The sequence below is a fragment of the Pelodiscus sinensis genome, chromosome 5 (genome assembly GCF_052426305.1).
Source record: "Pelodiscus sinensis isolate ZL-2025 chromosome 5, ASM5242630v1, whole genome shotgun sequence".
Classification (NCBI taxonomy): Eukaryota; Metazoa; Chordata; order Testudines; family Trionychidae; genus Pelodiscus; species Pelodiscus sinensis.
This window is the reverse complement of record NC_143056.1, coordinates 136,624,394-136,634,426: the sequence shown is the minus strand read 5'-3', so window position 1 is coordinate 136,634,426 and position 10,033 is coordinate 136,624,394. Positions and strand designations below refer to the sequence as shown.

The 10,033-nt window shown below is 47.4% G+C and overlaps 1 long non-coding RNA gene across 1 annotated transcript; it reads right to left on the bottom strand.

The window, feature by feature from the left end:
* On the bottom strand, positions 1-9,448 carry LOC142823493 (uncharacterized). The gene is made up of 4 exons (XR_012898690.2): positions 6,007-9,448; positions 2,709-2,969; positions 1,412-2,307; positions 1-886 (listed from the first exon to the last, which is right to left on the bottom strand). It is a non-coding gene; the product is annotated as an uncharacterized LOC142823493 (long non-coding RNA).
* Positions 9,449-10,033: the final 585 nt, after the last annotated feature.

Sequence of the window (10,033 nt, the reverse complement as noted above, 5' to 3'; positions counted from 1 at the left end):
GTGGGAGAGCTGGTGGAGGGGGAGGGCAGGCTGAGCAGGAGGAGCAGGAACAGACACAGGACCGGGGAAGGCCGTGGCCTCCCGGATAGCAGTGCAAACAGCAGTGCACTGTGTTGGGGAAATCTCGCTCCCCGGGGGTACAGAGTCCCCAGAAGGGTCCGAGGCTGGAGGTCAAAGCAGTGAGGCAGGAGAGAAATCCAAAAGGAAAATTTTATTATGCATGCAGGCTGACAGCTACCAGAGTGAGAGCAGCAGCAGCCCTGAGAGAGAGTTTCCGGGATCCTTTATACAGTATGTTCAAACAGTTTAGTTGTTGATTGTTTTCTTTAACATATCAAAGTCTCAGCAGAAGTACTCTAAGACATTTCTGTTCACACCAGGTGTGCTGGAAGTAAGTTTTACAGAACAAAGGCACATGAGAACCTGAGTGAGGAGTCTACAAGGCAAACTGTGACAAAGATAAGAGTTTACATGACAATTTGTGACAGACTAGGAGTCTCCGTGAAGTTGAGATAGGCATTGTAAGGGTCTTGACTAGATTTAAGATGATTTCTCTCTGTTACAGGGAGAGAGGCCTGGAAAACTTTTAACCCTTACAGCAGTTTTCTGTTAGAGAGTTTTGATTTCCTGCACAGTCCCTCCTTAGACACAATTGGAGTTATTTGATTTTTCTCCCACAGCTGCTGCACAAACTCGTCCAGTAAGCGACTGTGCCGCTCTGTCTCTGCCTGCATCCTCTGATTACATGTCTCCTGCATCCCTGGCAGGGCCGAGATGTGCTGGTGCACCAGGTCCAAATACGTGCGCCAGTGCCGATGGGTTCCCTGCAGCCGTCTGGGAGGTGGGAGAGGTGTGCCCCCCCCCCCCACCCTCCTGGACAGCTGGGCTGGATGTGGAGGACAAGAGGGAAAAGTCATCAGTCATGCATGCTCACACTTTCCCTGAGAGACAGCATGCCCTCCTCAGCAGTCAGTGCCTGTCCTCTAGGATCAGCGGATGCTCATGTGGTCTCAGCAAGGAGTGGTATGCCCTGAGCAGCAGCCACGGCCTCTCTGAAGCCCAGACAGTGTGCAGGCCACCATCCTGCCCCCCTCCCCCCACCCCTTGGCCAAGCAGCACAGACAAGTGCCAGGCCACAGTTGGGGTTCCCACAGGTTGCTAAGAAGCCTGAAGCTGTGTGGCAATTCCCAGGGTCCCAAACCCCTGCCTGTACCTGGCATCAGTGTCTGTAGGAGCAGGTGGTTCCTCGCAGCCATGCGGGTGCAGGGGTAGGACGGCCCTCCCTGAGGTCAGTCGTGTGTGTGCCCCCCTCCTCCCAGGATGTGAACAGCATGACATGTCACAGTACTGCACCATCCGCTTTGCTCCCGCCTCCCCTGCCCTGTGTGTGTTGGACCCTCACAGCACTCACCTGATGCTCCCTCCCCGGTGCCCAAAGTTGTCTGGGCAGGAACAATAGAGATGAAAGGTCTGGCAGGAGTGTCCACCAGGGCTTCTACCCGGAGGCCTTTATTTTCGACAAAAAATCTTCCCCGCGTCCACACTTCCCTTTTTTTGACAGATCTCCGTCAAAAATAATGTTATTCCTCATAAAACGTAAAATGAGATTTACTGCTGTCAACAAAACCGCTGCATTCTGTTGATTTACTGTCGACAGAACGCAGCGGCCATCTAGACGCAGGTACAGATTTTTCGAACAATCCCTGTAGTCTAGACACACCCCGAGTGTCAGAGTTGCTGCATTACAGAATTGTGCATGCATTGCCAAAAGTGGCCATCGAGTGTCACTGTTGCTCTGTTGCGGCATTTTTACGCTAGGCAGTTAGGAGTTATGAAATAACAGGCTAATGACTCCTGTTTGTGATGAGGAATAACCCTCATGTAGAAATTGTTATTTTGAAATGTCTTCAGTATATATGCTCAGCTGTTCTTATTTAGAAATAACTACTCCCCAGAGTCATTCAAAGTAATTAATCCCCGGTGCTTCCTGAGACTCTAAATCAATGTAGTACGTCAACATTAGGGGAGCCTGACTCAGACTAATTTCAAGGCTTCCCTGTAGTTTGGATGTTCTATTTCAAAGTAGTTAGCTTATTCTGACATAAGTGTGCAGCGTAGACATTATTCAAAATAACTTTAAAAGATTCAAGGTATAACTGCCTAACTAAGTACTGAGGGAAAACTGCAAATTTCCATTTGCTCTTAGTCTGCATTGCGCTAGCTGGCTTCCAGCCCTAGTGATGGGCTCAAGGCTTTAGTCTCTGGCACAAGTCAGCCATTCTTTCATGAATCCAATGCCACTGAGAACTGAAAAGAGAATGAGAGGAGACTTGTAAACTCGACCACCACTAGTGGGCAAAACACAGACAAACATGTGCATCACCTAACTGCTGGTCACTGGAGACCCCTTCTTTATTCCTCTCCGGACTATCCAGGTCCTAAAATGCTCATAATTTATAAGAAACTATGACCATCTCCACTTCACCACACCCTCAGTCCACTATACCCACACCCTACCCAGAATACTCTGGTCCTCTGAGGGATGTGATGATTGAGCAAGCAACTGGAGAACAATGTGATGATGTCCAGTGATTACACGGACAGATGCTCTGTAGTTTGTCGTCCCTCCCTCCACATCGCTGTATTTGAAGGGCAGCGACCCACGTGCAGCTACTTACGGAGAGGAAAGGACAATCCCAGACAATTACCAGCCACGGGCAGAGCTCTGCCTTCCCCAGGATCTGTCCCATGGAAATCACAAGCATCTCTCTGCACGGAAGGAGGCACCTCGCTGCACAGACACTGGCTGAAGATAATTTCACAAAACATACACCAGCTCCTACAGCGTCATGAGAGACCTCCTCAGCTCCACTGTCAATAGGAACAACAGGTGACTCAGACTCACTTCAGGCAGATGCCCCTCATCTAGCTGGATCTCCAGAGTGGCTCCGATTGCCTACAGCAGGCCTCTGCAAGAACAGCAAATAACCCATGGAAGAAGTATCACTGCCAAAAATGCTACAGCTGCATGAGACCGTCCAGTACCTGCCTCCCTCTCCAACCCTTTCTACAACATGGCTGTTCCGCTACAAGACACAGACTGAACACCGACGGGTCACTTGGCTGTAGCTCCCTGCTGACATCAGGATTATGCCAAGAGATCCGCTCATCTTCCATTCACTCGAGTCCAAGCCAGTAAGAATGCAAACACACCTCACATGCAGCTTCCTCTCTTTTTTCTGTTGTGTTGGCTAACACGGATTCATATGCCCTTGTGTTGCCCAAACGTCCAGTTTTGTGAGACCCCTTTTTAACTCATTCCTACCAGCTTTGGATTAGGGATGTTAAAGACAAGTCTATCCCCATAAGCAAATGCTTATGGGATAGTTGTCTGTTGACTAGTCAGCTAGTCGATTCCCCACACCTTGCTGCCTCTCTGAGATAGAAAGCGGAGGCGGGGGGAAGGAGTACTTCAAAGTGGCAGCACTGCATGGCTGAGCTGGGGATCAGCTGTGCGGCAGCTGCCCCTTTGAAAAGCCACCTCCACGCATTTAAAGTGGCAGCCATGGACCCCGGGGTCAGCTGAGAACTCCCCAGCTGATCCCCAGCTCTGCGTGGCATTTCCCCAGCTGGCCCCAGGTTCCACACGGCATGACCTGGGGCTCCTCATGGCATGCAGCATGGCATGGAGCCTGGGGTCAGTGGGGGACTCAGAGTCCCCAGCTGAACCCAAGCTCCATTACTTTGAAATGCACAAGAGTCCCTGCTGGGCTCTTGTACTTTTCAAAGGAGGAATGGGGAAGTGCCTATCGACTTTGATTTAGTCACTATTTATCCCTTTAGTCTCTCCTTTTTCAAGAACATTTGTGAGACGTTTAATAGCAGTGGTCCAAATGCAGATCCCAAAAGCATAACACTCATTCCTACTCTCCCCATCATAGCCACCAGGCTGCTGGTCAGTCCTCATGGTTAAGGGGTTATCCTAGCCAGATATTTGGTCAGCCAATAACAATGCAGGTAGGGATTTCAAACTGGGAACAAAGGAATTTTTAACTTTTTCCTCCTCTGTCTGAGGCAGAGTGGGTTCTTCCAGGTAACAGGGAGCTGCGAGGCTGTCTCGCTCTCTCTAAGAAAAGTCTTTTCACAATATGTAAGTAGGGCAAAGTTTAATTAATCTATCAGGTTTTTAATTGTTTTATGGTTTGGGAATTTCAAATTGATGTTAAAAGTGTTTTTTTTTTCTCTTTTGTAATGAAGTTTTCTAACTCACAGAATTGTCTCTGGCTACATCTAGACTGGCATGATTTTTCGGAAATGGTTTTAACGGAAAAGTTTTCCATTAAAACCATTTTTGGAAAAGAGCGTCTAGATTGGCACGGATGCTTTTCCACAAAAGCACTTTTTGCGGAAAAGCATCCATGCCAATCTAGACGTGCTTTTCCGCAAAAAAGCCCTGATCGCCATTTTTGCGATCGGGGCTTTTTTGCGGAAAACAAAGCTGAGCTGTCTATACTGGCCCTTTTGCGCAAAAGTTTTGCGCAAAAGGACTTTTGCCCGAACGGGAGCAGCATAGTTTTCCGCAAGAACACTGACAATCTTACATGAGATCGTCAGTGCTTTTCTGGAAAAGCAAGCAGCCAGTGTAGACAGCTGGCAAGTTATTCTGGAAAAGCGGCTGATTTTCCGGAATAAGTGGCCAGTATAGACACAGCCTCTGAGTATACAAATTGCTGGCCCTTACCATCTAGCTACCTTAACTATACTTGCAACGGTAGTATTGTTTTGATAATAAAAAGTTTGTTTTCTTTTCTAATTAACCTGCTATAGGTTTATTTTGGTGTCCTAGTTTTATCTGTAAGCTCTCTGTCTGTCTGCCTGGGAGTCAGCTAGCACAGACTGCAGCTTGTTTTTCTCTTTTCTTTTTCAAGCTCTGAGGGGAAAAAGAGCTTGAGGTACCCCTGAGGTTTTAGGGAGGAGGTTTCCCAAGTGATCTCATCCCTAGTTTTCTTGGACTACTTGGGTGATGGCAGTGGATATTCCCTAAAATTTGGGTTTTAGGATTTTGGGGGGAAGTTTTTGTACCAAAGCCTGGAGAGATCAGGTTTTGGGGTACTTTTGCGGGCCCCTGCTCCTGCATTTGTTGTGCCAGAGTGGGTTCCCCCCCCATCTTTTAAGGGGAGTACCCAGCAATGTTTTTATGAGGATCTAACAATACTTCAACTGCTTGAATGTCCGTCCATTTGTTATAAAGAACGAGAGGGGCGGGGTGATTTAAGCATAATAAAGTCCATGCCCCAAAGGCAAAGCCGCATCAGCTCAAACTCTGTTGCATTTAAGAACTGCCTCTGGAGTTAGGACATGGGCTTTAAGCACACCTCATGTATGAAATCCAGGGTTTCAAACTCAGGAGGGGGACTACTGCCCTCCTACCCCATTTCTCTACCCAATTCTACACCCATAGGACCAAAGGTACCTACCCCCCTCAAACAATGGTGCCCTTGGCCCTATGGGTGGAGAATAGGCAGGGTTAGGAGTGCACATTGCCATGGGCTGGGGGTGTTAAAAGGAAGAGAAAGGAGGGGTTGAGGGATCCACTGGATGGACGGGTGGACTGGAAGGATCAAGAGCGTGTTGGGCTGGGGGCCGTTAGGGAGGAAGAGGAGGGTGGGTCAGAGGGGTCCTTATGTGTTGAAAGATGAATGGGGAGAAGGTAGGGTGAAGGCTGACGTGAGCTGGGAAGGTGGCTGTGACAGACCGGGCCGGGTCTTGGCACAGCTGAGGGCATCCGCTCAGGGCGAATTGCTCAAAACTCGGGGCTCCTTACAGCCCCAGACTGGAAGCCTTTCCCAAATAGGCCATAAACCAGTCACACTGAGTGCTTTAGCTGCCAATCTGGCCAGCCAGAAGCCTCACGAGCAAAACCCCTCAGACACCCCAGCTCTCGCCTGTGCCACAATTAGCCCCGGGCCTGCACACAGGTGAGGGGGTTGTAGAACCCAATCTCACCTTCCCCGAACGGGTCTTTCCGGTCCCAAAGAACCAGCCACAAATCCCCGGTCAGTTTACACTCTGGATCTTACTCACAAGATCACGCCGGGCCAATCCTTTAGAATCTGAAATCTAAAGGTTTATTAATAGAAGAAAGAAAAGCATGAGAGTAAGGTTGTTAAGGAGAATACATTACATGCACCAGTCACCGAGTTCTCGATGCAGGCTCTCAGCAGAGATGTTATAACTGCTATCTTAAAGGTCTCTGGTGTTCATCCTATGTCAGGATGGGTCAGCTTTCTGTTCCTTGCAAGGCTGCATCTAGGATCAGTAGCAGAATTGAAGACAAGATGGAGTCCGCCTCATGGCACTTGTATATCTCCCTGGTACCTTCCAAGTGGAGCAGGTCACATGGTCGAGTGACTTAGCTCTGTTTCATATGTCAGCAGCCATTTTGCCCTGGCTGGGTTGCATGTTCCCCGACACAGTCCTCAGGTGTGTATTGGGCACCTTGAGAGCCATTGTCCCTGGACCAGTGCTAATTAGCATACTCATTCAACGGACAATCCTCCTTTACAACAGGCAGTGCAGGCCAATATCAGCACAGACTCCATATTCATAACTCCACATACAGATATCATACAAGTACATGAGTAGCATATACAGAATCAGTAAAACATGAGCTTTCATTTGACATCTCGCATGGCCCCCTTTGTATAGACTTTGGGGCAAACACCTCCCCCCAATTGGTGCATCAGTGATCTGGCTGCTCCCCTTAAAATCCAGTAACATGACACCCAGACAAAAGACCAGGGCCTCTGCTTTCCTATTCCTTTGAGGCCACTCCCTACTACCCACTGCTCGGACTTAAGGACAAAAGCAATTGTGTAATTATAGAATATGGTAATTATAGAATATTAAAGGAAAATAGTTGTTAACTTTTGTGCTTTTAAACAGTTTACAAAAGTGGAATTGGTATCACAAGGAAATTAACTCTATAAACTTGGTAACATTGTTAAACACTTTGATGGAAAAGCAATACACCATCTCATGGAACATTGTAAGTATCTATTTTAGCAGTTAAGCATTATATTTGGAAGACAAAATTGGTAATAAACCTCCAGTGAAAATAAATATCTGTACAACAATTGCAAAAGTTTAGTTGTATTATAAAAGACTTGATCCCTATTATAAACAAACTTGACTAACCTGTTTATTAAATTTAAGTTACTAAAAACAAGACAGATGTAAAGAAAAACTTGTATTATGTCAACTAACTGAAGTTTAAGGTTTATCCTACAGATCAAAAACACTAGACGATATCACAGCACAAAAACACTAAAAGATAGCAGCACGCAGTGAAGAAATGCCTAAGCATCAAGAAAAGAGAAGAAAAATGAAGTACTTTATAAATAAAAGACTGTTCACCTCAATGTCCCATATATGGACAATTAAGTTGGCAATCAGCTAGAAATCATTGTTAGTTCATTTAAACTTAGCTATTATGTAAAACCAATTGTTGTTTGCTGTACCACTATTGTTGCTATATCACTGTATTATTATTGTATGTTTGCTGTACACCATTTACAATGTGCATAGCATTGCTAAATTGTTTAGCCATAATAGGTGAAAAATTGTTTAGCCAAATAGGAGCAATTATAAAAAAGGGTTTAAAAAAAAAGGAGAGAGAGAGAATCACAAAAGAAAATTAAGTGTATAAAACTACAACTTGAGTTAAAAAACAAATCCCTGTTATTACTCGTAATGATTTGGATCAGTGACATTAAACCTAAACCGAGGCACATATTATTCCAAACAATTTTGTTCAGTGTCTGGGACCAATCCCGAATCCTAACACAGCAATAATTAATAAACTGGTTACTGTCCATTCAGTAAGTTGTCTGGAAGACAGAATCCATAAAAAACAACTGACTGGTGTGTCACAGAGCACTGCGACCAATGGAACAGAGACGCTAGCCATTCCTGGTTCTTGCCTAGCAAAGTCTATTGCAGAGGGTGACCACCAGCAGTAAAGCTGATGTATAACATGAATGGACAGTACTGGGTAGTATTGGAGTACAAAACATTTATTATAAAAGGCCTCATTTATAATGTCACTACTCCAAATTTCTGTTTTGCTTCTTATATATAATCTTGTGGGACACACTCTAACAATGTCTATCCCAGTATTTAAAATCACTAAAAAACACTCAGTCTACTATTAATAATAGTACAAATGGTAATTATATATGCCCTAATTGAAGTGTATGGCTATCAGCAGTACCACACGAGCCAAATCACAATACCAAGTTACAAATGGCTATAAGGTTATGCCATATATACATAGGTGCACTGAGCAAATATGCCTAAGTACTCTACAAAAGATACACCATTTCCATATTAATTATTTGAAAAGCCTGTTAAAACTCAATCAAAAAACCTGCATTCCTCAGTACGGTCCTGGGTCTAACATTCCCAGGCCCACCATAAGGGACTGAAAAGAATTGGAAAATAAAATCTGTCCATCAGTCGTACGAGGGAATGTGCAGACTAAGGGACAGATGGGGCATGAGCGTGTGAACAGTACGACAAAGGTGTCCACATGACAGTGTTTAGCCCACTGGGTCACCTTCAGTTCATGCATTATGCTTTTCCGGGACGATGGGTAAACATCCTCCCCATAAAAGGACAAAAAGTGGGGGAATGTAGTAAGTTGAGGTCAGTAACATGGAGTCAGCAGGCCTAAATAGAGGCCTATAACATGAAAACAGCAACAGGCCTGCAATCTAGTGAGCAAAACTTTGGTTCAGTAACAGGAGCCAAGAAAGAGGCCCTATTGATAAATTGTGTGATTGTGTAAGTTAGGTCGAGCATGGAAGGACACAGGAAGGTACTGGGTACAGACTGTGAGCCAAAGGGGAGTATTGGAACATCTTAAGAAGAAATGTCTTGGTACAAAAACTCCCAAAAAACTAATGCACATATCGACCTAGGTTCAGGACCAGGTCGAGATTGACAGCATGAAGGATAGTAAGTAAGCCCCCCTTCCATAAGGTGAGGGGTGGTAACTAAGCAACAGAGGGTGGTAACCTGGTACGTAAAGAAATGATGTAAGTTGTTTGTACCTGTCTATAAAAGGACACCGCAGAGGGTGCTCTCCGGCCGACCTGGGGGGGTGCACTAGGTGCCTGAACGGCAGGTGTCATTGCCTAAACTTACAGAGTGCACAGTAGCTTAATTTTGACTAACTGCTGTTAATATCTGTTATACAGGCAGTCCCCGACTTACGCGGATCCGACTTATGTCGGATCCGCACTTACGAACGGAGCTTTCTCGCCCCGGAAGTTGGGGCGAGAAAGCCCCGTTCGTAAGCTGCTCCGGTGCCCCTGGTCTGCTGGAGACCGTCTCCAGCAGACCAGGGGCACCGGGCGGGTTCCCGCGCTTCTGAGGCTTTGCCAGAGCAAAGCCTCGGAAGCGCGGGAACCGCTGCTGCTGCCGCATGAGACCGGTGCCTGTGGTCTGCTGCGGACGGTCCCCAGCAGACCACAGGCACCCGGTCTGAAGCCGCAGCCGCGGGGGGGTCCCGCGCCTCTGAGGCTTTGCCAGAGCAAAGCCTCAGAGGCGCGGCACCCCGCTGCCGCTGCGGCTCTGCTCCCCGTGTCCCTGGTCTGCTGGGGGGGGGGCGCAGCTAGTGTGCTCCCCCCCCCCAGCAGACCAGGCTTTTGTTTTGGACTCTGGGGCAGAGCAGCTGGGGCGCTGCCGATTGGTCCTGCAGCGCCCGTGGGCACTACTGGACCAACCCGGCAGCACCCCAGCTGCTCTGCCCCAGGTCCTGATTCAGCCGCTGCTGGTCAGTTTCAGCAGCGGCTGAATCAGATCGTCTGGGGCAGAGCAGATGGGGTGCTGCTGGGTTGGTCCAGTAGCACCCCAGCTGCTCTGCCCCAGGCGTCCCCAAGTCAGCTTCTGCTGAAACTGACCAGCGCTGACTACAGGAAGCCCCAGGCAGAGTTGCTCTGCCCCGGGCTTCCTGGAATCAGCTGCTGAT